Source organism: Phacochoerus africanus, chromosome 9 (assembly GCF_016906955.1).
Source record: "Phacochoerus africanus isolate WHEZ1 chromosome 9, ROS_Pafr_v1, whole genome shotgun sequence".
NCBI classification, from domain to species: domain Eukaryota; kingdom Metazoa; phylum Chordata; class Mammalia; order Artiodactyla; family Suidae; genus Phacochoerus; species Phacochoerus africanus.
The window spans coordinates 20,088,885-20,111,414 of NC_062552.1; the positions used below are offsets into that span (position 1 = coordinate 20,088,885).

General features: G+C 45.7%; 1 protein-coding gene and 1 long non-coding RNA gene across 4 annotated transcripts in view; one reads left to right on the plus strand and one right to left on the minus strand.

Annotated features, from left to right (window-relative positions):
- Window positions 1-22,530, plus strand: part of CARMIL1 (capping protein regulator and myosin 1 linker 1) — a 313,277-nt gene that overhangs the window by 38,297 nt on the left and 252,450 nt on the right. The gene's annotated exons all lie outside the window — the stretch shown is intronic.
- Window positions 4,458-22,530, minus strand: part of LOC125136359 (uncharacterized) — a 67,078-nt gene continuing 49,005 nt past the window's right edge. Inside the window, exon 3 of the long non-coding RNA XR_007137165.1 lies at window positions 4,458-7,435. This is a non-coding gene — a long non-coding RNA (uncharacterized LOC125136359). The remainder of the gene's footprint in view (window positions 7,436-22,530) is intronic.

Here is a 22,530-nt window from a genome sequence, read left to right on the forward strand (position 1 = left end):
TTATTGTAAACCTCGGGAATGTTTCAGCCTGGGCCCTTTATGTAAATAGGAAAGGCGGAAATGATTTCCCAAAGAAGAACATAAAAGGCCTTCCAAAAATGAAGAGAATGGAATCGACAGAACACGCGCCTGTATGTGATATATTACCTGCTACTTTGGAGAAGAAATTTAAGGATTTGATCCTGTTTGGAGCTTTTCAGTTCTTTCAGTTAATTTTAAAGAAATCCAGTGCTTTCATACAAAGGAATAAGTATTGTGATTGTTAAAGTGCCCTGGATTAAACACACACACACACACACACACACACACACACACACACACTAGTGACGTGTGTGTGTGTGTATATGTCAGTGAATGCTACGCATAATTTTTAGCATTTCTCTCCTGCTGTGGGAATTGTATATCACTGTGTGTTGAAGTCTAATTTCAGTAAGTGTCAGAATGTATCAGAGAGCAGCTAGCACACTTACGAGGAAGAAGGCAGGAAGTAGGTGCAAGATATTTTTCAAGTTTGGTCAATGAGGTTATTAGATACAACCCATGAGAAAATGTGCATCATGGCCTGTGGGCTCCTAGAGGCTACAGGAGCCTCCAGGCTTCCCATGCTGTTGTCTGTCTTTACTGGCAGTTGTGACCTCAGATCACTGCTGGGTGTTTGTTTTTGCTTTTTTTTTTTTTTTTTTTTTTTTTAAGGGCCGTACCTGCGGCAGCTGGAAGTTCAGGGTTGGGGTTGAATTGGAACTGCAGCTGCTGGCCATAGCCACAGCCATAGCAACGTGGGATCCCAGCCATACCTGTGACCTATACCACACAGTTCCCGGCAACACCAGATCCTTGACCCACATCCTCATGGATATTAGTTGGGTTCTTAACCTGCTGAGCCACAGTAGAAATTCCAGATCACTGCTGTATTGATAGACATTTCTTCTCTAGGAAAGTAACTACGGTTGACCCTTGAACAACACAGGGTTGAGCTGTGCAGAGCATGCCCATGGGGATTTTTTCCAAAGTAAATACTGCAGGACCACACATCCAGACTGTTGGATCTGAGGATGGGAGGAATTAGATCTGCATGTAGAATGTTGGCTGTAAGTTACGTGCAGATACTCAACTGCCCCTAACACCCACCATGTTCAAGGTCCATTATTTTGTTTTTTGTTTTTTGTTTTTTTCTCTCCTTTTTTGGCTGAACCCGTGGCATAGTGTTATTCTCAGGCCAGGGATCAAATCTGAGCCACAGCTGTGACCTACACCACAGCTGTGGCAACACTGGATCCTTAACCCATTATGCCACAGCAGGAATGCCAGGTCCACTGTTTTTCAGCACAAAGGTGTTGGCCTCGATTAGCTGCACTGCTGCCTAATCTCACACGGGAAGGAGTTCCCTGGTGATTCGGGTTGAGCCCCTCAACTGTGGACACCCTGAGGGTAGGAGCCATTGTATCTCAGCTCCAGGTGCCCTAGTGAACACTTGAGGGATGACTGTCCCCTTCCCTTCCAGCGCTGGGAACCTTTCCATGTAAGTTAGTCGCAGAGAAAAGAGAGGAAGTTGTCGTATTCTCCCTAAGAGCACCACAGGAAAATACCAGAAGTCCAGTGAAGTCGCATTCAGCTTTAAGTTCTTCAGCCCACCTAGGCGCTCCCTTGAAGTTGCTTGGCCATCAGAATCTTTTGTTTTCCACAATCTTGTAACCTTTCCTTTATCAACACAGTCTCTGCGTTGTAATGATTTGAAAAAATACTGTAGGGCTGCGTTCTTTTGATCCAAGTGGATTTGGGTAGGATTTACCTGAGCGATGGCCTCAGACTGAAGCTCTCGGAAGAGCAGACTCTCTGTTAAGCTCTGGTGACATATTGCCATCACCCAAGCCCCGTTTTCTCTCTCTCTACCCCTCCTTATCAATGCTCAGTTTTTCCCAGGGCTTGTTGTCTAAGTGTCAAGGTGGGATCCCACCTTTTAGCAGGAACTTCCTCATCTTGCAAAACTGAAACTTGATACCCAGGATAAGGAACATAGAGCTTTTCTTGAAGGCCACTGGGAGCTATGGGAGGCTTATAAGCAGAGAAGTGATAGGAGACCTTCTTTTTGGAGGAATATGCCAGTGGCCGTGTGATTCTAGAATATTGCTGTGAATGCCGATGATGTATTAATTTACTTATTCCTTGCTTAACAAATACTTGCTTCACAGACAAGCATGGAGTAGGCCTTCTATCAGGGAACAGAGAAGAGCAGACACTATTTGGGGAGTTGGGGGTACAGGTTCCTTTGAGCTTTGTGTTCATTTGCTTGATTTATTACTGAGTATCTATGGATACCAATTCCCCCAGCTGTGCCCTAAGATGAGGTTTCTATCATCTATGTGTTGGAGAATTAGTTGAAACTTGAATACTTGCCATTGTGTGAGGCAGAAATATATATTCTGTGGAAGGGTGTTGACATCTTGTCATATACCATGAGCTGTTTAATCTGGAAGTATTTGTTAAACTGTCAGCTGGTGTGAAGGCTGATATTCAGTTATCTTGGAAAACGAAAAAAATAGAATCCTGGAAAAGACAATCTACTTCCGGATTTCAGGGTTCTGCTCTGGGTCTGTTTTTGTGCAAATGATTTGTGTTCAGTTGTATTTTTTTTTTTTTTCCTCCTCTCACAGCTCTCATATGGTATTATCATGACTTGTTTGGAAGACAGTTAACCTGTCTTAAAGAGACTGATTCAGATAATCTGGAAGGTAGTTTGATTATGTTAGCTAGAGATTTGAAGTCATTGCCTTCTGTTGCAAGGTTTGTTATTGATTCATTCATTTGCCCATCTATTTCTACGATAGAAATTTATGCAGCATGTACTATATACATAGCAGGCACTGTGCAGGGCTTGCAGCAAATATGACAGATATGGCTTGACTAGCCATCTAGGCGGTGAGGTAGACAAACAAATATAGGCACACATCCTGTGGCAAAGCTGAAAGCCATCAGAAGGGCATAATGATAGGGATTTGGGGTGGGGTAGGAGCTCTGTAGGGTAGTTAGAGGAGACATTTTTTCTGGTGGTGACATTTAAAATAATGCCTGAAGTGGCATTCCCGTTGTGGCTCAGTGGTTAATGAATCCAAGTAGGAACCATGAGGTTGTGGGTTCGATCCCTGGCCTTGCTCAGTGGGTTAAGGATCCAGCATAGCCTTGAGCTGTGGTGTAGGTTGCAGACGCGGCTCGGATCCCCAGTTGCTGTGGCTCTGGTGTAGGCTGGCGGCTACAGCTCTGATTGGACCCCTGGTCTGGTAACCTCCGTATGCCGTGGGAGTGGCCCTAAAAAGACAAAAAAAAAAAGACATAAAATAATGCCTGAAAAAATAGAACAGTCATGTGATGAGTGAGGGGAAGGGGCTTCTAGGTGGCTTCAGCAGGATGTGCAAAGGCCCTGAGGAAGACCGTGGTTTTGGGGAGAACTAAACGGACTAGAGAACAATGGATCAGACCCATGTTGGACCACATACATTGTGGTGACTAAGGAGTTTGGATTTTATTTTTAAGTAACCCAGTCTGATACATTTAAAATGATTTCTGATTTGTAAATCAACTATAATAAAAAATTAAAAAAAATGATTACTGAGGCTTCTGAAGTAGAGAATAAATTAGAGGGAGGCAAGACGAAGGGAATACCAGTAATTTGGCTTTTCCTGTGTAGGGCAATGAGAGATAATGACTTGCTGTAGGGCTTGAAGGTGTTCTCAGGATCAGCAGCAGCAGAATCTCCTGGGAACTTATTAGTCATGCCGATTCTCAGCCTTATCACATGCCTACTAAGTCAGAAACTCGAGCAAGGGGGCACCTAGCAATCTGGGTTTTCAGAAGCCCTTCAGATGATCTGATGCACAGAAAAGTTTGAGAGCCACTGGTCTCAGGATCGCTGGAAGAGGTGGCCTGATTTGTGTTTGGAGTGTGGAAATGATAAGACTTGCATATGAGAGTTGAGGAAAAAAGGAATCAGTGATGGGTTTGAGAACCGGGTAGGTAGGGACCTTGTTATAGTGTGACGATTGAGACTGGTGGTGGGGAAAGGACATAACTTTCAAACATCTTGAGTTGGGATGCTTTTGAAGTGCCCACAGTGAAAGTGTTGAGCTTTGGGGGCAATACGAGTGTCTAGCCCAGAGGAAGGATTTAATTTCAAGAAAGATATTTGGGGCGTTCCCATTGTGGCTCAGTGGTTAACGAATCTGACTAGGAACCATGAGGTTGCAAGTTCTATCCCTGGTCTCGCTCAGTGGGTTAAGGATCCGGCGTTGCCGTGAGCTGTGGTGTAGGTCGCAGACGTAGCTCGGATCCCACGTTGCTGTGGCTGTGGCGTAGGCCGGCAGCTACAGCTCCGATTCGACCCCTAGCCTGGGAAGCTCCATATGCCATGGGTACAGTTCTAGAAAAGACAAAAAAAAAAAAAAAAAAGAAAGATATTTGGGACTTGCCCTTGTACAAGGGAGTATTTGAAGCTGTTGGAACAGGTGTGATCCCACTTAGGAAGAAAGAAAAAGTGGCAAAGGACCAAGTGGGGTGGAAGTTAACATTTAAAGGAGCGTGAACCAGCAAAGGAACAGGAGGAACAGCCAGTGAGGAGAGAGAAGGAAAGTGCTTTGCGGGGAGCATTTCAAGCAGCAAAGAGTGGTTACCTGGGCTTAAAGCTTTTGAGCATTCACTAAGATGAAGCTAAGATCATTAACCAGGCATTCTATGTGAGTCTTGAGTGAACCGGCAATAAAAATTCAAGGATCAACCTGATTTGCATCCGGGGCTTCCAATTAGAAGAAACCAGAGAAACCCAGCCCCAATTTTCTATTTACTACTTTGCCAAACAGTTGCATTTTCATTGATTTCTCTGGCTCCCCTCCGGCTGCTCCTTGCTGTGTACAAACCAACTCTGAATGAGCAGTTTGTAGTCCTGAAAAGGAGGAGCATATGGGCTTCAACAGCCGGTCATATTTTCTTTTATTACTATATTTAAAACCACATCCAAGATTAAAAAAAAAAAAAAAGAAACATGTCCTGGCAACTAGCATAACAGGCAGCAGTAAAAATTATTACTGGCTGTTGATACGGGCTACTGTGTACTTGATGTTGGGTTTTTGCATCCAGCTTCTTGGAATTGATAGCTTTTTCGTTAATCTGTCACTGAGCAAATTTATATTGATGAGTAAGAAAAAGGAAATGAGATTTATAACTTGTCTATTTCTTCAAGCTTCTCTTTGGTTCAGCCAGTATTTCAGTTTTGTACGTTTGTCGCTTTGGGTCATAAACTAGAAAAGGATGGGGCTTGAGTGGGAGGCTGCAGGCTTGGGGAGGGAGAAGAACATTTGCGCACCGTTTGTGTTGGAGCCATTGGTTGGTTCTTTCCACGAATCCCCGCTCTGAGCTAGCTAGGTGGGATTTCCCTATTTGTAGGTGAGGAAATGAGGGATGAAAGGGACCTGCTTAAACCCAAAGTTAAAATGGATCTTTGGTGCCAAGCTTGAGGGGGCACAGTGTGTCTCAGAGCCGAGGGGTGAAGATAGAGCTCACAGAATGCGTGCATCAAGATAAGCCAGAGGCATCTGAAAGGGAGAAAGGACTCAGGAGGTACTTGAAAGGCGACTGAACCAAGGCAGTCTCCAGTTTCACTGGCAGGGACCGTAGAACCGAAAGGACCCTTGAGCTGCTCAGTGTAGGGCTTGGTCCTTAGAGATGGACCTGTGAATTTACTAGATAGTCCTGTGAATTTTACATCAAAGCAGCTACAGCCCAGGGGCTTCTCTGGGCATTTCCTTAAACTTGCTTTCTATTTGAATGTCATTTCCCTCCCTCTTTACCTTTTCTTCCCCAAGGAGCTGGAAGGCCTTGTTCCTTTTCTATAGAAGTCGTATGTCCCTGAGTTCAGTCTTCTCAGCCTCCTCATCCTTTTCTAAAGTTCCACTGTACGAACTTGGGATCGTTGTCACCTTCTCTCCCAGACTTATCTTGGTTTCTGTGGGCCTTTGGAGCACTTGCCCAGACAGGGCATTTGCCTTCACCTCTCTCCTGGCTCCAGGGCAAACAGTGGTTGAGATCATGAAGCTGAAGGGTTGGGGGAAACTCCTGGAACCATGAGCTGCACAAACGTCCTATTGGTTAATGTGGATTTTTTTGGGCCTCGCCTGTGGCCTATGGAAGTTCCCAGGCTAGGGGTCGAATCAGAGCTATAGGTGCCGGCCACAGCAACTCGGGATGCTTTAATCCAGCTGTTCTGGACCATGGGGCATCGGGTGTTGGGTTCTACAATTGGTGCCAGTCTTCGGAGGGTCGTATGTATTTCCAGTCACAAAAGATCTTTCTGTCGTCTTGGAGGAGACAAAAGTTTATAAGAATCAGTGGGCCATTGAAAATGACAATGGGTAGCTTAGACCGAAAGCAGATGTCATCAGCTACTGGTCTGCAGCCTGTTCTAATGTGCTTTGAGTACAGTGTTGACAAAAAATACAGTTGGTTGCCATTATTTACAACTTGGAGTCTTCAGTCATAAATCTTGATGCTAGCCACTCTTGAGAACTTAGACCTTGGAATCCGAAGAGCTGGTGACTGAGCTCGACCAGCTGAGACCACTCTCTCCAGTTTGCTCCAGTCCCCAAGGTACCCTTGTTCTAACTGACCCTGAAGTCCAATACTAGCTGCCATTTGCCCTTGTTCTTGATACAACCTCTAGGCTGGTTTGCCATTCAGCCTCCTTTGCTCTTTTACAAGGCCCAGCGCCAGCACCACCTTGGCTTGTGCATACATTTGAGTTCCCTGACCCTCACCTTAAGTGATCAGGACATGATGCATTTGGAAGTTTATATGATCCTTGCAGGAGCACAGGATGAGAATAGCTTTCTCAGTTGAGAGGCATTGCTGGTATTCTGCGCAAGATCTGAGTAAGAGGAAGCACATGTTTAAATGCAACGCATCACAGATCTTTTGGAGAGCTGAACAAGAGATCTGATTTCCTCTTCAGTCATATCTAAATACAGATCCCTTGTTTCAGGCAGAATTTTTCAAAGATACTGACAGTATCTTGGCTGTTCCTGTCACATTGCGTGTGTTTCGAAAGATAGAGTTGAGAAAAAATTAGCTGTAGAAATAGTTTTACCCCAAAGAGTTATTCAGGCTGTTGAGTGTGTAAGAAGATATTTGGAAAGTTTCAGTCTCCAGTCTGGGCATTAGCTCGTTATCATTAATCTAAGCAGACATGCTTTGATGTGAGTTGTTTAATGGCAAACTTGTGAAGAGCACGCGATCTTTTTCAGCATTGAGGATTCGGGGTAGAAATGATCCACTGATGCACACGGATGGATGTAGGTCAGGAAATGGAAGGTCAGGAGTCGAGCGAAGTCGGAGAAGAGCGTTTCATTCTGTAGTCAGCTCAGCAAGCTGTGGAGTGCCTGTGAAAAGTCGGGCCCTGTGCCGCCACCAGGGGTGTGAAGAAAAGAAAGACAAAAGCACATGCAGATGCTAACATTTAATCTCACTATCACGTGGTAAGAGCTGTGCCCACAGTGCAGGGGAATGATGAGTGGGCCCTTGGCTTGGTTCAGAACTAGAGGGATACCCCCCCCCCCCCCATGGCAGTAGATTTCTGAGTTGAGCCTTGAAGGTTGAGTGAGCCCAGGAGCAACAAGTGGGAAAATCTCTCTTTCTCTCTCTCTTTTTTTTTCTTTTTTCTTTTTTTAAGGGTTGTATCTGCAGCATATGGAAGTTCCCAGGCTAGGGGTCAAATCGGAGCTGCCAAATGCCAGCCTATGCCGTAGCCACAGGCACGCCAGATGCGAGCTGCACCTGCAACCTACACCACACTCAGAATAATGCTGGATCCTTAACCCAGTGAGCGAGGCCAAGGATCAAATGGAAGTTATGTCAGGTTCTTAACTGGCTGAACCACAGCAAGAACTCCTGGGAAAAGAATTTAATGTACAAAGTGTAGTTTGGGGTTAAGTCATGGAAGGCTCTCAGGGAGCCCACCAAGAAGGGGAGACATCAGATTATATTCGACCACAGTGTGGAAATGGAATTACAGAATGGCTGGGCTGGAGGCTGGGAGACCTAGTAAGTTGTAACCAAGTCAGAAAACCCTTTTTGCTTTTAGAAGACAGTGAGGATGGGACCCAGAACGGCCCATGTTGTGGTTTACCTGCTCCCTTAGGCAAGACATTTTTCAGAGGTGTTGGCTCTTTGCCATTTTAAAGGACTGGCTCAGTGCTCCATTATAGACTTAGAAAGAATGAGGGTGCTTGGTCAATTTTATCATTTTGCTGAGCTCTTAAATTATAGTTTATATTTCAAGTTTTTTTGTTTTGTTTTCTGCTGTGTCTTTTTATAGAAGAGGGACGAGAGAATCTTTGTAATTTTGGTAAAAGTTTTGCGGACATGCATCATGTTTATCAAGGTAAATTGTACAAGAGGTTTGTTTGCTGCTAACATCGTTTCTATGGGGAATCATGTTTCTTTGGGAAATCAGTCGTGAGCAAGAAGAAGCAAGCTTCCTGGGAGGAGGCACACAGCATCCTGTTGTGCCCAGGAGAACCCTGAGGGACGAAGCGTCAGCGCCACTCACATTCTGGGGCCAGTTAATAATTCGAGGCCCCCTGTAGCCTGTTGCTGTCAGAACCATGCTGCTTCTGTTTATTTTCATATGGAAGCTGCAGAGGAATTCCCATGTTCTCTGCTCTATGCAAGGACCTCCTTAGTGGGTGGGGGAATGTCCTTCCACTCAAATATTCTGGGGGCACCACCACTGTCATAGATGCCTCATTGGTACCTTTGGATGGCGAAAGAGATTTTGTGCATGCTCAGTCCCATTAAAATTGAGTTCAGGCTGTCATCACTGGCTTTCCAGGAAAGCTTCAACAGCCTCTTAACTGCTAGCCCTGTGGCCTCACTCTGATGCTTTGTCTGTACAGCTGCCCCAGTGGTTTTCTGAACTGCAAATCCAAGCATATCATTCTCTGCTTAACATCCTTCAGCAGTTTCCCAAAGCTAATCAGTTTGAGGCCAGGAGCCAACAATGTGATCATCTGTCCTACCCCGTGGTCTCCTCTGCCTCCCCGATCCACAGAACCATCCCCAATTTGTCAGAGTTGAGTCCTCTTTGTTGTTAGATTTCTAGAAAGCCACCTGGCTGGACCCTCCCTGAAGTGCCTTTACTACTTTAATTTTTTTTTTTTTTTTTTTTTTTAAGGGCTGCAGGTGTGGTTTATGGAAGTTCCCAGGCTAAGGTTTGGATCAGGGCTGCAGCTGCTGGCCTACACCATGGCCACGGCAATGGTGGATCCTTAACCCACTGAGTGAGGCCAAGGATTGAACCCGTGTCCTCATGGATACTAGTCGGGTTCGTAACCTGCTGAGCCAAGCAGGAACTCCAACATTTTGGTCTTTTTAATTTGAAATACCTATTGCACATCCATATGGGGAGATCGTTTAGGTCTTCCGGAGCTCAGGATAGAGATTCTGCTTCTCTTCTCCCCTTCTCCCATCCCCCCCATAGCGCACATGCACATACTTCTTTGAGGGGAGTCTCTCCTGCCCCCCTATAGCCACGTGATTCCACTGTGGCTCTGGCTTCTCTAGTCATGGAAGAAGGCTTGATGCTTCTGTGCCTGCTGGTCCCTGTGCTCTGGTCCCTTGACCACCGTGATTAGTCCAGGAGGTGAACATCTGATCCAAGCAAGAGTCCTAACTGTGGTCTTTGGAAATACTTACTGCCTTGGAGAGAGGCAGTATTTCAGTTGGAGACGCTGGATGGTATCTACTCGCTGCCTGTGCCTCGATCCCTGCTCCATGCGGGCAGCCCTTCTGGAGAGCAGAGCTTTGAGAAATACAGAAAGACCCCTTCCTTGCTGTTGGCCACACTCTTATCTCTTGGGATGCCAAGATTCCAAGGTGTTAAATGAATAGAACTTTGGTAAACACATTTAAAGAAAGATTTCTCAACGATGGGACTTGTCAGAGCCTTTAATATGGAATGTGCTTTGTGCCTCTTCCCTCTGCGGGGTGGGGTGGGGGGGCTAGTATGCAGTATTTCCCGAACTTATCTGATTGTGGGTTTGAAAAAGAAATGAAACACCTATACGTAGCCCATCTTTACAAAAGAGGAAACTGAGTCTCACGTAGGTGAAGATACACCTGGACTGGAACAAGCCAGGACTGGTCTGGAAGGTAAACTCAGCTTTCCTGTGTTTTCTGTTCATTTCACTGTCCTGCGTGGGTTGATACTTTTTCTCTCTACAAAGTATAAGAAGGCTGTCTCTCTATGAACCATATAGCATGGCCTGTGTGTATGCATTTTATTTATTTATTTTTTATTATAGTGGATTTACAATGTCTGTCCATTTTTGCTATACAGCAGAGTGACCCAGTTATACATACATACACATTGTTTTTCTCACATTATCCTCCATCCTGATCCACGACAGGTGATTGGATATAGTTTCCTGTGCTACACAGCAGGATCTCATTGCCCATCCTCTCCAGGTGCAACAGGTGACATCTACTAACCCCAGACTCCCCATCCATCCTCCTCTGTCCCCCTCCCCCCTGGCAAACGCAAGGCTGTCCTATATGTCCAAGGTCTTTTCTATTTTGTAGATAGATCATTTGTGCCATATTTTAGTCTCCACATATAAGTGATGTCACATGGTGTTGGTCTTTCTCTTCCTGACTGACTTCACTCAGTATGAGAGTTTTGTGTGGGTGTGTTTTAAACTGCAATTTGCATTGCAGCTTGTAGTTCTGGTTCTCCCGTTATTACTCAGGACGTCTCTGGTGGTGGGTGGTTAATCCTCAGAAATCCTGGAAAGCATTCAGTCCTAATGATTTGGTTTTGTTACAAGGAATGTATAAGAACTCTGGGCTCCTGGCTTTACATGATGAGGATGTGTTAAATTCTGAACATGATATGAGGTCCCTGGAAATTCCAGGTTCTGGATAGTGTCACTAGGCAGTTTCCATTTTGACACCACGTCTGAGAAAAAGATGTATTTTCTAACAGTGTGGCTGTGCTTTTCTTATTAGTCGTGTGATTTTTCTGAAGCTACGCTTGATTGTTTTCACCCTTGATGAAAACAAACTCATAAAAGAGAGCGGCAGGATGATGCATTTTACCGATTCTGACCTGTTCCCCAGCTGAGGAATGGTGTGCAGAGATGGAATGAGGAGACTTAAAGCTCATTTCTAGTCTGATGGCATATCACTGAGCACCTGGTGACCACGTGGATTGTGCCAGTAGAGCGGGGGCTGAAGCTGTGTGCCCTGGGCTCTTGTGAAAATGTGTTTTCCCTGGCATTTATTTTTGTTTATTCTCTCTAGATTTCCACGTCACCTATAGGTAGGTAAAGTCATTTTATGTGGAAGATTCCCAAGTTTTTACATGAAGATAAATTACTTAGTTCCTGGCGGACCTCCATTCTCTTGTGTTACTAGAATTGGTGGTCACGTCCAACCACTTCTGGTTGGATCCTCATCACTTTGCTCCTGAATCGCTTCCCAACTTGCCTCCTCGCGTCCCAGTTCACCACAGTCTTCCACCCATCTTCCATGTGCCCAGGAGGAAAAACCCTTGACTCACCCCCCCTGCCCGCCCATAGCTCTCAGGGATCGTTTTCTGGTCCCTGCCTCCTTCCCTCATGTCTCCGGCCCCTCCCTGCCTGCATCCTTTGCCCCAGCTTTGCTCTGTGGATGAGAAGAGACTTCTTGGCTTGTGCTCCTAGATTGCACCATCCTGGGATCGAAATACCTCCCTCTCTCCGTTTCACCACCTTGCCCTTCGAGACTGCTCCCATGTGTGTTTCTCTAGGAAGCCTTTCCAGATGCAGCCTCTCTTTGCCACCCTCCCACCAGCCTGGGAGCAAATTAGCAGAACACCATGGTGAGGAGTTGTGGGCTCTTGTCCCAGACTGCCTGTGTTCAAACCCCCGCTATGCTGGCTCCATGCCATGTGGCATTGGGCAAATCACTTAACTTCTCTGTGCTTCAGCTCTGTCATCTATAAAATGGACTTGGCGATAGCGTTTATCTCCTAGGACTGTCAGGATAAATGAGTTAATGCATGTAAGTCATTCACAGAAGCACTGGTACCTACGTCCTTTTGTTTATCACTTGTATTTTCAATTTTTATCAGTAGTGTTCATTAAGAGTGAAAAAGTAGCCTCATTCCATTTTTATACCCTCAAGCCCCTTTCGTAGTGTGAGGTACCTGGTGGGCACCGCATAAATGTTACTTCCACAAATGAGTGAACCAAAACAATAAACACAGAACGCCTGTCTTTGTATTCATCAAATTATGCCCTGCCGTGTTCCAGAAAAGGATTTATTTCAATCACTGTGTTATAAATGCCCTTTTAGGAACAATGTGTAGATATAAACTTTACTATCTGTATCTTTCTCAGACCCAGGAGCCTTTCAGAATTGCATTTTAAAATTCTCTTCTTTAACTATTTGTAGTGTTAGTACAGTTGCCCTTTAAAAGACAGTTTATAATAGACATAAAAAAACATGCTTAAATTATATGCCTGTTCTAATAAGCTCAGTGCTCCTTTGTAAAGGCAGTCATTGTGTTGGCTTATGTCATAAAGTTTAAAGAGACAAATGCTTCTCATGATTCATGCTTTAAAAAAATGTAGAGCTATCCAAATATATTTCTCTACTTCCTTACTGTGCATCGCCGTTTCTGAGTTAATGAATATCTTGCTGTGCGTTAGCCATGTATCTGCTCGAAATTCAAATACTGATGGTTCAGTGTCCAGAAGTGGCTCCAATACATTTGCACTCAGTCTCATTTCTCCAGAACTATTTAAAACCCAAATAACATTTATGAGCTCAGGGACCTAAGATCTTACATTTCTGTGTCTATATTTGCATTATGGTCACTGGGCACATTTCTTCTGACCTGGATGATCTCACCTCTATTTTAAGGAAGCTGAAAGGAAGCTGAGATCTGGACCAACTCTTAGAACAAATTGAATGTCCAGCTAGTTGTCTAATCGCACAATGGTATAAGCAGCCCAACATCCTCTGAAAGATTCTCTGTCCATAATGGCATCATTGACACTTGAACTGCAAGGAATTGTTCTCTGAAAGGTGCTATAGAGAAAACACGAGTGAGAGGGGCGATGGTGGTGGTGATGGGTCAGAGGCTCTTCAAGTAACTGAATGAGGCCAGCCGTGAATGAGGGCAACTCAGTGAATGGTTCCTTTGTTCCGCAGAGAAATAAAATACTCGAAAATGTTCTCGCAACAAAGAGTGTTGTTGGCTCAGGGTGAACGAGATGTAGTGAAAAGTTTTTGAAAACTTTCGTTGGGTGACTCATGTTTTGACCTGGTAAAGATACGGAAAAAAAAAAAAATCCCATTTCTTTCATCCAAGGTCTTTGTAAAGAAGACGGTTATAGTCTTAAATGCTCAGTAGTATTGAATGTGATAGGAGGCTACTCCATTGGCCGTGGCTGTACACTGCTGAGTTCTGTCCCCAGGACTTTTGTCCGTGGAAGGGACTGTCTTGCATGGGTTACTTGTCTGATCACAGTCGTCATTTGCCATGTATACGATGAAAATAGCACGCAGGCATAGTCTCTGGATTTCCTAGTAGTTCTGCCTTTATCTGTTGGTTTTACTGGAAAAAAAAGGTGATCCTTTTTTCTATTTTCTTGACTGCTTTCAATTAGGAGAATCTATGCTTTGGATAAGAGTTTTGCCGTTACGTCATTAGCTACGAGCAGATAGAAATCGTTGCACTTATAAGATCAGCTCAGAGAATTTCATCCTAAGGAAATTTATGTGTTTAGCACTTTTCCAACAAGTGGGCCACTGATGGGGTTCTAACAACTATTTTGATGAATGTGTTAGGCTGTTATGAAAGCGTTTCACACTTCAATCTTCTTGGGCTGTGCTATTTTTTGGTCTTTTGCACGTTCTTTAAAATGAAAAGAATCAGCACCTGAGTTTTATATGCTGGGAATGAAAGGGTGACCCCATTGTTTCAGAACTGGCATCTCCCCCAGTTTTGCTCCTCCCGAAGAAGGTCCCTAAAAGGTGGGATGGTTTTGATGGAATTTGTATATTCCATGAATGACTGGTAAACCACAGAATGTCCTTTTCTGTGATTTTTTTTTGTTTGTTTTCCTATCCAAGTTCTTGTTTGTCTCCCCCCTCCAAATACAAGATAAAATAAAACTACCCCAACAAACGGATGTAGGTGAAAATGAAGAAGTTGCCACTTGTGTTATAAACAGGGGAGTCCCACCCCCCCTCCCCCCAACACCCTTCCACAGTCTCTTAAGCTTGGCCTGGGAAAGGAAAATGTTTTCCTGTCCTTAACTATTTATTTATTTATTTTTTGTCTTTTTGCCATTTCTTGGGCTGCTCCCACGGCATATGGGATGTTCCCAGGCTAGGGGTCCAATCGGAGCTTTAGCCACCGGCCTACGCCAGAGCCACAGCAACTCGGGATCCGAGCCGAGTCTGCAACCTACACCACAGCTCACGGCAACGCCGGATCGTTAACCCACTGAGCAAGGGCAGAGATCGAACCCACAACCTCATGGTTCCTAGTCGGATTCGTTAACCACTGCGCCACGATGGGAACTCCTGTCCTTAACTATTTAAACCCTCTTGGGTTTTAGTCTTTTAGTCCTGGTTTTGGCTGTTTTCAATGCCTAGCTGTCTTCTAGCTAGTGAATGAGGGCGGAGTTTGGTTTTCCCCACTTCCATCTCCCCCTGCTTCCCATCCCTGGTCCCTGGGATTTAGGGAGCTACTAACTAGACTCTTCCATGTGGGGGGTTATTTTCTTAATGTAGTGCCAGGTCAGGAATCCCTTTGCTTTTTACGCAACCCGCCTGATTGTTTCCTGGGCTGGCTTTGATGCCTCTCCTGGAGTCTGTCCAGTTTTCATGATCCCTCCCTGTTGTGTGGTGGGTATTCAGAAGGTAGATATTTCAGATGTTCTGCCTTGAACAGAATAGCAACTCCTAGCAGTGTGGCCACGGGGAAATTAGTGGCCTTTGCGGCTCTGCTGTCCAGCTACCACATGGAAGTTTCTGTTCTCTCCCGAGTCAGGTTTGTCTCTGGCTGGGAAGTGCATGGCCAGATGCAAGGATGCTGGTGAGGTGGAGGGCACCAGTGAAGGGCACAGCGTGGCCCTGGAGCTTGAGTCACAGCCCTGCTTCGTGTGACCTTGTGCATGTTCCTTACCCGTGTTAAACCTCAATAACCTCTACCATTGGGGTTTTTATAAAGATTAATGAGGTCTGGCACAAAACCCTCTTAGCAGAGTCATTTCCTGGCACATGATCAGTAAGTGGTGGAGGTGATGGTGATGTTATTAAGAAAGAATTGGCTGTAGATGCCCCTGTTTCACTAGCCAAGATGCCAGCATCATCTCCACTTAGCCTGCGTTGTTGTCAAAAGTTGGGAAACTGTCAACTTCTCGATCTGTTTGGCTCCTTACTCCTTTCCTCTCTTTATTAATTCATTACTTGTGTTTTATATTTGGTTTTATTTTATGTTTTCTTTAGCCTCACCATAGTCAGAGACCACTTTTTAAGTAGAACTAAATTGGGAATTTAATCGAACCTCTGAATCTCCTTCTCCAACTAACTCAGATGGGTAGATCTTCCTTGGGAAGGGTCGTTTATTTTTCAGGCTGCAGAGTTAAGAAGAGGAGGGTTTCTCTTTAATTTCTAAAGTCTTCAGTGTTCAATGTCTAGCTTAATGTCTTTTGAAACGATTGCTGTTTTTGAACCAGTGTTGGCGTCACTACATTCTGAGTGTAGAATAATTATCTGACAAATCCTCCACCTGTAGGACTTTTACAGAAGACCGAGAGCAGCCCCTTAGAATTTATTGCTTTTGGCTGGAGAATATGGGCTCATTCGTTCAGGCTCCGATACTTAAAAAGGCCAAAGAGCAGAGGTTTAATTCCCAGATAGGCCAGTTAGCGTAGCTTTGTTCCACGATTTAGGATTGAGCCTCAGACCCCAGCCATCTGTCTTTAAAACACATGCCATTGGCCCCAAGAGGCATTGGTCACATTGGCCAAAGGCTGTGGATCTGAGAAAGACTGGATGGATCCGAAAAAGACCGTGAACCACGGGAGGAGAGATCCAAACGCTCTCTGTGAACAAGATGGTGAGTCAGTAGAATCAACCTCAAAAATAGTGCTGGAGAAGACTGTCAGGGGAACTATTGTGTTGAAAAAGATTGAATTAAGAATTGCTAAGTGATAGATCTGGACATCAGGAAAATTGGGGAAGTCTCAGATATTTTATTTTATTTTGGTCTTTTTGCCTTTTCTAGGGCTGCTTCCATGGCATATGGAGGTTCCCAGGCTAGGGGTCGAATCGGAGCTGTAGCCGCCAGCCTACACCAGAGCCACAGCGATGCCAGATCCAAGCCGTGTCTGCAACCTACACCAGAGCTCACGGCAACGCTGGATCCTTAACCCACTGAGCAAGGCCAGGGGTCGAACCCTCAACATCATGGTTCCTAGTCAAATTTGTTAACTACTGAACCACGACGAGAACTCCTCTCAGATATTTTAATTCTGACCTTGTATTTGTAAATGATTCCTTCGTAGAAGATACAGGGAAAGTACCAGAAGGAAGAAGGATGACTGTGTGGCAGTTTCCTGATAGATCTTAAGAGGAGGTACACAAAAGATAAGAGGGCTGACAGTCGAGGGAGCCACAGTGATGGTGGCTAAAGTCTACTCAATGCCAGGCACTGTTCTAAGCACTCTTGTTTGACCAGAGCTTTCTGAGGGGGGTGCTATTGTTATTGCCTTTTTATAGATGAGCACGTTGAGGCTCTGAGCTTTCAGGTATTGCGGTAGGTCACACCTTAGTTAAATCCCTGGAGTATGAATCGATGGGCAGTCTGATTCTAAAGAGATGTGAGACTTGCAGAAGGTGCTATGGACAATTAAAATGTTGGTGAGGCGTTCCTGTGGTGGCTGAGGGTAAACAAACCCGACTAGGATCCAGGAGGATGCGGGTTTGATCCCTGGCCCCGCTCGGTGGGTTGAGGATCCTGATGTTGCCATGAGCTGTGGTGTAGGCTGGCAGCTGTAGCTCCGATTTGATCCCTAGCCTGGGAGAAACTTCCATATGCTGCAGGTGCAGCCTTAAAAAGCAAAAAAAAAAAAAAAAAAAAAAAAAGTGTTGAAGTGTTCAGAGCCAGAAGACGGCAAGAGCTGCATGTGAACAGAGCTGATGCAGGGTGTGGGTACTAAGGGAGCATAGCTCCTCATCTCCATCTCCTGACTTCTGTTTTTTATGCACATATTTCAAAAGCCCAGAATGTTAACTGTGCATTGGGGAAGTAATAAGATCTAGTTTTTCTAAATGAAAATTTAAGCCTCCTAGCCTAGCAGAATTCTTGCCCAGAGTCCTAAGGCCATTTGGATGGAGATTATTCATCCATGCCTGCGATCTCTGAAGAAACGTGGAGAATAGAAATAGTGCTGGACAGGTGCGGGGGGACATGTGTGGAAAAGGGCTTCAAAAGACTGGTATCTTTCAATATTTAGCGCTTGCAGAGTTTCCAGACTTGTTCTGAGGGCGCCTGCAGTATAAAACTAGAGTCAGAGAAAGGACATTAAATGGGACCAGATTTAAGTGTCCGGAGTTAAAGTGGGTTTCTTCCCCAGCTGCCGAGTAACCTGCACTTGGAAGGATTCCAGTGTAAGATGGATGAGACCATGGCCTGGAGATGTCTCAGGCGGGATGTTAACGTCAGGGGGCGATAGGACCTTGAGGGGTTCCTCTGACCTGTTTCTAAAAGGGTGACTTTGCATGTGTAAGACTAGGCCAGAGAAGTACTTGGATCTTCGGCCTTCCTCATTTCCGGATTGGGAGACTCGGATTCAGAGAGGCTAAGAGAGCTCTTGGTGACAGGCAGGCTAGATGTCCATCTGGGCTCTTCCCTGACGGCAGCTGTCATGTATACCAGGCCATCCAGGGAGCCTCTAGGAGCAGGACAGGTTTGGGGCTGGGCTCACTGGGGTTCAAATCCCAGCTCTGGCCTTTCAGTCATCCTTCAGTATCTGTGGGAGATTAGTTCCTGGACCCCTTGCAGATACTGACATCCTTCCATAAATGGCATAATATTCGCGTATAACTTATGCGCATCCTCACGGATTCTTTAAATCCTCTCTAAAGGATTTTTTTTTTTTTTTAAACTTAGAAAACCTCATACAATGTAAATGCTGTGTACCTAGTTGCTAGAATGCAGGAACTTCAAAGTTTGTTCCTTAGAACTTTCTGGAAAATTTTTTGCTCTTTCTTGTTTTGGCTGCCCGCAGCCTATGGAGTTCCCGGGCCAGGGATCAGATCCGAGCCACACAGTTGTGACCTATGCTGCAGCTGCGGCGATGCTGGATCCTTAACTCACTGCGCAGAACCCATATTCCTGTGCTTCAGAGGCGTCGTCAATCCCATTGTGCCACAGCGGGAACTCCTGGGAAAACTATTTTTCCCCCCAAATATTTTTCATCTGCGGTTGGTTGAATCTACAGATGTGGAGCCCTCAGAGCCAGAGGGTCAGGTGTACTCTGTAACCTTCATTCCTTTCCTCAACTGAAGTAGTGGGATTGTTGTGAGGATTAGGCGAAAAGAAAGCACTTGACCTCTAAGAGGTACTGAGGATCCATTCTCTGTTCTTCATGGTTGGGCTTGAGAAGTTTTCCAAAGTCCTTCAACTCATGCCTAAGAGGTTTCATTTTTGCCTTGTTTTTCTCTTTGGATGATGTGAAATTTTAAAAGGGCATTATTTAGAGTTTCTCTATATGTAAAATCTTTATATCTGCTAGGGCATTTTGGATGAAAGATCCAACTACAGGGCTTTCAGCAATTCTTACCCACTCTGAACTTATATGATTGATTCTTTTTGAGAACGATGCCTTCTAACTTTCCTTCTCCTCCAGCGATGCCCATGGCTCACTGGTTACCGTGGTAACCACACTCTAATAATCCTGTCAGGAAATACGACACGTAACTATCTGTCTAATCTTATTTTCCAGACCTTAAACAAGCACCCAGCTTCCTTCTAAGACTCCTTCTAGAGGGTTCAGGGCCCAAGTGCTGCTCCTCCTTGTTCTGATGTTTTATAAAACTGTACGTACTTGCGGAAGAATGTACATCATTGGGTGTTTCCTCAACTTTGAATGTTTATGGTCCTCAGCGGCCAGTATGTTGCTGTGAAGGCTTATGTGATCTCATGCTCATTCTCCTATTGTTGAGGAAATTTGGGGGTAGTTTAAAAAAATGCAGAATTGTGGTTTCTAGAGGATTTACATTTATTTCTGGACATAAAAGAGTCTAAGGTAATTGCTAGGATACATAGATCAAGTCAGTATTTTCACGTTTTTCGGGAGAGGCTAACTTGTACAAAACACGTCTCTCCTGGCTCATGAGCCAGAGTAAGTCCGTACCTTCTCAGCAGCCTCCTACCCCTTCCTCAGCATCCCCTAATACCCCCAGGTCCCTGCTCCTGGCAAGACCCCTCCATACTGCCAGCCTCTTCATCACTTTCTGCCTTGACCATCAGGACCAGGCTCATCACACCTCTTTATCCTGTTTGTGTCAGTCACCATAGCAAGCCTGGGCTCCCAAGGCATCCCACATCTCTCCTCCCTGTGTCCTGTCCTTATTTGACTCTTTCTTTTTTAATTTAAATTTATTTATTTATTTATTTGTCTTTTTGCTACTTCTTTGGGCCGCTCCCGCGGCATATGGAGGTTCCCAGGCTAGGGGTCAAATCGGAGCTGTAGACACTGGCCTACGCCAGAGCCACAGCAACGCAGGATCCGAGCCGCGTCTGCAACCTACACCACAGCTCACGGCAACGCCGGATCATTAACCCACTGAGCAGGGGCAGGGACCGAACCCGCAACCTCATGGTTCCTAGTTGGATTCGTTAACCACTGCGCCACGACGGGAACTCCTTTAATTTAAATTTAAATCTAGGAGTTCCTGTCGGTAACGAATCCGACTAGGAACCATGAGGTTGCAGGTTTGATCCCTGGCCTTGCTCAGTGGGTCAAAGATCCAGTGTTGCCATGAGCTGTTGTGTAGGTGGAGGATGCAGGTGGCTTGGATCCCACGTTGCTGTGGCCATGGTGTAGGCTGGCGGCTGTAGCTCCGATTTGACCCTTAGCCTGGCAATCTCCATGTGCCACGGGTGTGGCCCTAAAAAGCAAAAATAAAGAAAAAAAAATTTATTATAGTGGATTGACAGTGTTTTATTTTCTGCTGTACAGCAAAGTGACCCAGTTATACATTCTTTTTCTCATGTTATCTTTTCTCATGTTCCATTGCAAGTGATTGGATATAGTTCCCTGTGCTATACAGCAGGATCTCATTGCTTATCCACTCCAAATGCAGTAGTTTGCACCTACTAGCCCCAAACTCCTTGTCCCATCCACTCCTTCCCCCTCCCTCTTGGCAACCACAAGTCTTTTCTCTGGGTCCCCGAATTTGTTTCTTTTCTGTAGATAGGATTAGATTAGAGACCACATATAAGTCATGCCATACGGTATTGGTCTTTCTCTTTGTGACTTGCTTCGTTTAGTATGAGAGTCTCTAGTTCCATCCATGTTGCTGCAAATGGCATTATTTTGTTCTTTTTGTATGGCTGAGTCGTCATTTGACTCGTCATTTGAGTTTTCAAACTGTTGTCTCTCCCTCTGGAGCCTCATCCCTGTCCACTCTGTGCCCATGGGGCCAGTCATCAGCCAGCCCCCAACTTCCTGACCTTGTCTTTGAACATGTCCTTCACCTTCTTGCTTTTCTGGAAATGGGTCTCCCCGGATGATACTGCTTCTCCTGCAGCCACCTGCAGTTTTTTTACTCTTACCCTTGAACCGCATTGAGAGGTGGGCTAGCATCCTCTGTGCAGTTGCCGTGCTGTATCCCCTCCTCCAGAAGGCCTCCCGCTGCGTGTCTTGGGCTGTCTCTGGCCCGCTGTCCCTCTCGGAGTTTACCTGCTCTGCCACCCAGTCACCCCCCGCCCCCAGCCCCTTCTCTGAAGATGCCTGTTTCTGGTTTGCTGCCCCTCTCTCCAACACTGCTCTTGCTGGTTCTCCCAAATCTCAGCATTCACGCCGGTCATCTTCCCAACCTTCGGCCCTCGGTTTCCCAACCTCATCCCCTGAGTGTCTCCACCTCCTTCCTCAGTAGCGCCACTCCGAGGTCATGCCCTTGACCCTGTCATCGCCTTAGTTGCCTCCATAGCTCCCTCTGGCCATCCTTGTCTGACTCCCGGCTGCCCTGGGTGGTACCTCCAGCCTCGACAGTCCTTGGACCTCCAGGTCCTTAGGTTCATTGGCTCCACCACCTCTTCATGGTTCCACTCTCACCCCAAGTCCTTCCTTCTCTCCTTTCCCAGCTTGAACCCCACTTCAGCCACTGTCATTGCTGCCATCTATCCTCATCGCCCTCACCCCTCTCACAATGGATCATTCTTGCTTGACTAAGCCACAGCTCCATTTACATCCATCTCTTGCTCTGCGCCAACTCTGTACTTGGACCTGTGCAGCCCGGTGTCCCAGGACAAAACCCCACCGCCGTATGGATCGTCTCTAAGTTGATGGTCACAAATGCCCAGTGGGCCCTTGACATTGCCTGACAGTCAAGTCATGTTTCCCCCTGTCTGTTTGTTCCCTCCCCCCCTTAGACAACTATCACATACTTTATACTTGCTCTTCAAATAGCCATTGTCTCCTTACTCTTAGCCACTTCCTTTTCTACTAAAAAAACTAGAAATGGTCCGAAGAGAACTTGCCCATGCCCCCTCCCCACACACACACCTACCACCTGCTCTTGAGCCCCGGCTCCTTGGACACAGCATCCAACTTCTGTCTCCCGATACCTTCTCAAGGGCATTGCTCCATAAAATTTCCCCTCTCCTTCCTGTATCAGTTTTCTACTCTCTCTTGAATTCCTACTGACATGTAACTTATTGTTTTCCCCATTAAATAAGAACATCCTCTCTTGACTCTGATTTCCCCTGCAGCTACTGGCCAGTTTCTTCTCTCAGAACATGTGGAATGAGTCACCGCCCCTCCCATTCTGTCCTGAACTTGTTTCAGCGGGGTTTTTACCCCTCACTCCGATGCCACTGGCTCTGCTCTTATCAGGTCATCGGCGACATTTCCTTGCCCACGCCCACCGTGGGGTCCCAGCCACCTCTTATTTCACCTGCAGCAGCATTTGACATGGTCCAAGGGACTGCCTGGACCCACGCCTGGATTTCCTTTGTTCTCTCCAGCTGGTCTTTCTTAGTCTTGGTCTCCTTTGCTGATTGCTCATCTCCCCAAACTCTAAGTGGAGTGTTTCAGGACACTTGTATCTCGTCTCTATTTCTGCTCATACCTTAAAAACCATCTAAGATGAAGATTTCCACATTTTTATCTGTAGCCTGGATCTCTCTCAGGAACCCCAGACCCCTTTTTCTGACTGCCTGCTGGTCATTGATAGTTGGATGCGACTTTGATAGGCCTTTCCAAC